This window comes from Lolium perenne, chromosome 1, assembly GCF_019359855.2.
Source record: "Lolium perenne isolate Kyuss_39 chromosome 1, Kyuss_2.0, whole genome shotgun sequence".
NCBI classification, from domain to species: Eukaryota; Viridiplantae; Streptophyta; class Magnoliopsida; order Poales; family Poaceae; genus Lolium; species Lolium perenne.
The window spans coordinates 223569783-223574517 of NC_067244.2; positions in this window are offsets into that span (position 1 = coordinate 223569783).

A 4735-nucleotide genomic window follows, 5' to 3' on the forward strand; every position below is an offset into this window, starting at 1 on the left:
TTCGCTCTGCTGCCCAGGCCGCGAATCTAGCGTGTCATCGACACTTTCTGCAACCCTCCAACACCCCTAGACACCACCATGGCGTCCCTCTTTCACTCCTTCCCTCTGACCCGCCGTGGTCACCCCCAATGGGCGGTGAACACGCCGGCATTGGCACGGCCAAGCTGGCCGCTCCACCCTCGCACGCCGGTGACTATCGACGACGGGGAGAACACGGTAGAGTGCTCACATGTCACAGAGACACACACCAGCACCGTCCCTTCCCATCACTCGCACGCCACGATCGACGCCATGTCGTGTTGTTCCGTCGAACGCTTGGCAGATCTCCCTGCTCCCGTCGTGTCTTTCCTCTCTCTCGCTGTAGACGACAAGCGCGTGTGTCCACGGCGTGGCACCGTCGACCAGCCACGTAGCCCCGCCAACCATCTTGCCCAATACGCTGCCGCCGCACGCCCTTCTCCTCGCCATGGACGCGGTGCACCGTGCACCGCGCGGCGAGATATAAAACAGCCAGGACCCCCTCTTTCTCAACTCCCTCGCCACCAGAACCCCACTCCACCCCAACTCCACCTCCCGAGAGGAGAGGAGCTCCTCTCCTCCCTACCATCCGAGCTCACGCTCGGCGTCCGGTGAGCGTCGGTGAAGGTTGCCGTCGAAGGGATCCCCCCGTTTTCCCTCTCCCTTAGCTCTCTGGATGCTCCTCTTCCTCCTAGTGCTGATGCACCCCTCTGTCTCTTCCAGGAACGCTGGTGGACGCCGCCGTCACGAGCAGCCGCCCGTGGCCGTCGCTGTCGAACGCCGGACAGGAGGTCTCCGTTCTGACCACCACCACCTCCACTGTAAAGCCCATCCTCGACTCGTTCTAACGCATCTGTTTTCGCTTCCCAGGATCGCCTGTAGCCGCCGGCGTTCCGAACAGCGTCGACGCCGCCGTCAACGTCCGCCAGAAAAAGTACCACTGTTTTCGCCGCCGCGACCGCCATTCGACGGAGAACTCTCCTCTGCTTCCAACGCGCCCGGTCCCGTCGTCAGCTGCTCACCGAGGTGAGCACCCCAGCCTCCGCCAGTTCCCAGGTAGCCTGTGCACGTCGTGCATGGCGCCGTGGAGACGACGCACGGTAGCCGTCGATCTCCACTTGATCGGACGGCTGCATGCATTCGCCTCCCCTGGCCCGCGCCAGCTCGGATGCCACGTCGGCGCCGTTTAAAACGGCGGTTCCCGCTCGTCGCCATCGCTGCTGGGCTAGCCAGCAGCCGAACTGGGCCGCCCCCTCTCTTCCGGCCCGTTTCCAATTAAAAATTGAATCTGCCATTTCCCTCCAGTAAATAGCTTGGTAGGTTTTAAAATGTTGTAAATTCCTCGTTAACTCAAATTTGTTGATTCAAATTCCTATGTGCTCACAAATAAAATCTCTACCACAAATAAATGTGTTCATGTGATTTAGTTTTGTTAAAATGTGCTGATAAATAAGAACCTAAAATGTTACTGATTGTGTATTTTATTTATGATGTAAGTTTTATAAACCCTTTCTGCATGAGGTTAACTTTGGTGTAAAGTAGAAGTTAATACCTTTGTTTTGGCACTAGTATGACATGCAGAAGCTTCATGGTTTTGGTTTTATTTACAAATAAAAATATGACCAGAGAGCTATTCCATGATTTTTATTTCAAAAACCACAAATGATATTGAAGCAAAACCAAGGGCTACTGGTAGATATAATTGTATGGTACTTTTGTGCCATAGGGTTTATTTTTCAGAGAAGTATTTTAATTATAATAATTCAATGACTGAAACAGTATAGATTTGTAGTATTTGATTTTTGTAAAATCTTTTACAAATCAAAAAAATACCAAACCAGTGGGGTTAGTTCACATTTAGTCTCACCTATCCATGGGTATGCTTGGTGTTGGTTGGTGATGCTCTGATACTGGTGTGCCTTGTTGTTTGTATGCACTGGTTTCTGCCTTAGTTAATTTACCTAGGTCATTTAAAAGATTATTTGCATGTGATTCTTGTGCATGTGTACTCTACATGTTATTAGCTTTTAGTAGGTATGCTGCATGCATTTTTATGACATACAGAAAGATTTAGACAATTTAAATGGTTCCTACGTCATTTTTGGAATTGCAAAAATCATATCTTTTGTTTTAAAAATCATAAATGGGTGAAACCACTTTCAGTAGCTTGCATTAGTAAACCTTTACATACCGTGATTTTACCAAATTTTTATGTGAATTATTCTGGTATGGTTTGTTGATTGGGTATGGCTTGTTGTTTTCTTTTTGCGACGCTAGATTCGAACACCGCCGGCAACGAAGGAGGGGGAGATTTTGGAGGGATTGAAGAGGAAGACCAGGGGCACTTTGCTGATCAAGGCAAGCCACCTCTTGATGCATCTCTGATCCTACATATACCTTGTTCGTGCATTACTACAGGATTTATAAAGTGCATGTCTTTTATTTATTATTTCGGTGGTTCGTGCCACCCGGAGATTTCTTATCCCACCCTTAGGGTGCAACCCTCGTTGGTACCTACTGAACACATCTCTATTAGTGATATGGTGCTTATCACCTTGTCATCCTTGTCGCCATTTTTCGAAGAAGAATTGGACTATAGGTTGGGAGCCCTGGAAAAATGGTTACGAAAATGTTTTCCTGAAAAGAAGTTTTTCGAAAACCTTGGAATGGGGTAGCCCTGCCCAAGTGTGAGTCTATCCAATGAAAAATGTTTATGAAAAGGAGATTTGCTGGAGGCAAGTGGAGAAAAGAAAATGTTTTCGAAAACTTTAGCACCTAAGTACTCACCCGGACTGGAAAACAGTGCAACCACATTACCCCAAAGTGGGCACGGGGCGTAGCGTAGTAGTTTGTCTTGCCATAGTTTGGGTCCTGCAAATGTAAGGGGTAGTCCGAGCATGGACACCTATCGACCGTGGCCTTCCCGATGAACTGGGACGCCTTTCCATTGCGTATCGATGGCAGGGGTACAACCTATGAGCTCCCATTGAATAATGCCCCACAGTTGGTCGCGGCATTCCGGAGGGTCGAGCTGGTCGGGGAATTTGCTACTCCTGGGTAAACGATCCCTCGTACTCTGGTGTTGGGAGGTACAACTCTAGGCGGCATGTCTTAGGCTATGGCGAGCAAGCGAAAAACTACGATTGGTTATCCGAGCCTCGCGTTTTGACGCTTGGTGAACCAGGGATGATCCCGACGGATTTATCGGATCTTATGGTGAAAGTGTACAACCTCTGCAGAGTGAAAACTATTCGAATAGCCGCGTCCGCGGTCATGGACGGTTGGGAAGGCATGATACCTACGCTGAAGAGATTTTGTTTTACAAATGTTTTCAAAGAAAAGATTTTTGAAAGGTACCGGGAAGGTACGGGAAAATGCCAGTGGGACTGGGGAAAATGTACCTGAGAGGTACGGTGGAAAGTTGGTACAGTTGATTTGGCCATTTTGAGGGCCAGAAAAATAAATTGGGTCACCCTTACCTACTAGTCTCCAAATGAAAATTGTTTACAAAAATATTTTCAACAAAAGGTAGAGAGGTCATATTCTCGAGAGAAACTCTCTCTCGCTCCTTGTCGCCTTAGTTAGTGCCTGTTCCTTGCTACTGCCATGTTGCATATCCTTTATTTCTCTCTAAGGTGGTTTGCGAGTACATTCAAACGTACTCATTGGCATTGTTGTCCTGGCTATTTACTTGGCCAGACTTTGAAGAGGAGTATTTCGAAGAAGAGGAGTACGACGCCGAAGACGCGAACTAGGATGCTGATGCGTGCAATTAACACACGTCCGTTGGGAATCCCAAGAGGAAGGTGTGATGCAGACAGTAGCAAGTTTTCCCTCAGAAAGAAACCAAGGTTTATCGAACCAGGAGGAGCCAAGAAGCACGTTGAAGGTTGATGGCGGCGAAGTATAGTGCGGCGCAACACCAGGGATTCCGGCGCCAACGTGGAACCTGCACAACACAACCAAAGTACTTTACCCCAACGAAACAGTGAGGTTGTCAATCTCACCGGCTTGCTGTAACAAAGGATTAGATGTATAGTGTGGATGATGATTGTTTGCAAAAAAATAGTAAAGAACAAATATTGCAGTAGATTGTATTCGATGTAAAGAATAGGACCGGGGTCCACAGTTCACTAGAGGTGTCTCTCCCATAAGATAAATAGCATGTTGGGTGAACAAATTACAGTCGGGCAATTGACAAATAGAGAGGGCATGACAATGCACATACATGATATGATAAGTATAGTGAAATTTAATTGGGCATTACGACAAAGTACATAGACCGCTATCCAGTATGCATCTATGCCTAAAAAGTCCACCTTCAGGTTATCATCCGAACCCCTTCCAGTATTAAGTTGCAAACAACAGACAATTGCATTAAGTATGGTGCGTAATGTAATCAATAACTACATCCTCGGACATAGCATCAATGTTTTATCCCTAGTGGCAACAGCACATCCACAACCTTAGAACTTTCTCGTCACTTGTCCAGCATTTAATGGAGGCATGAACCCACTATCGAGCATAAATACTCCCTCTTGGAGTTAAGAGCAAAAACTTGGCCAGAGTCTCTACTAATAACGGAGAGCATGCAAGATCATAAACAACACATAGGTAATAGATTGATAATCAACATAACATATTATTCTCTATCCATCGGATCCCGACAAACACAACATATAGCATTACAGATAGATGATCTTGATCATGTTAGGCA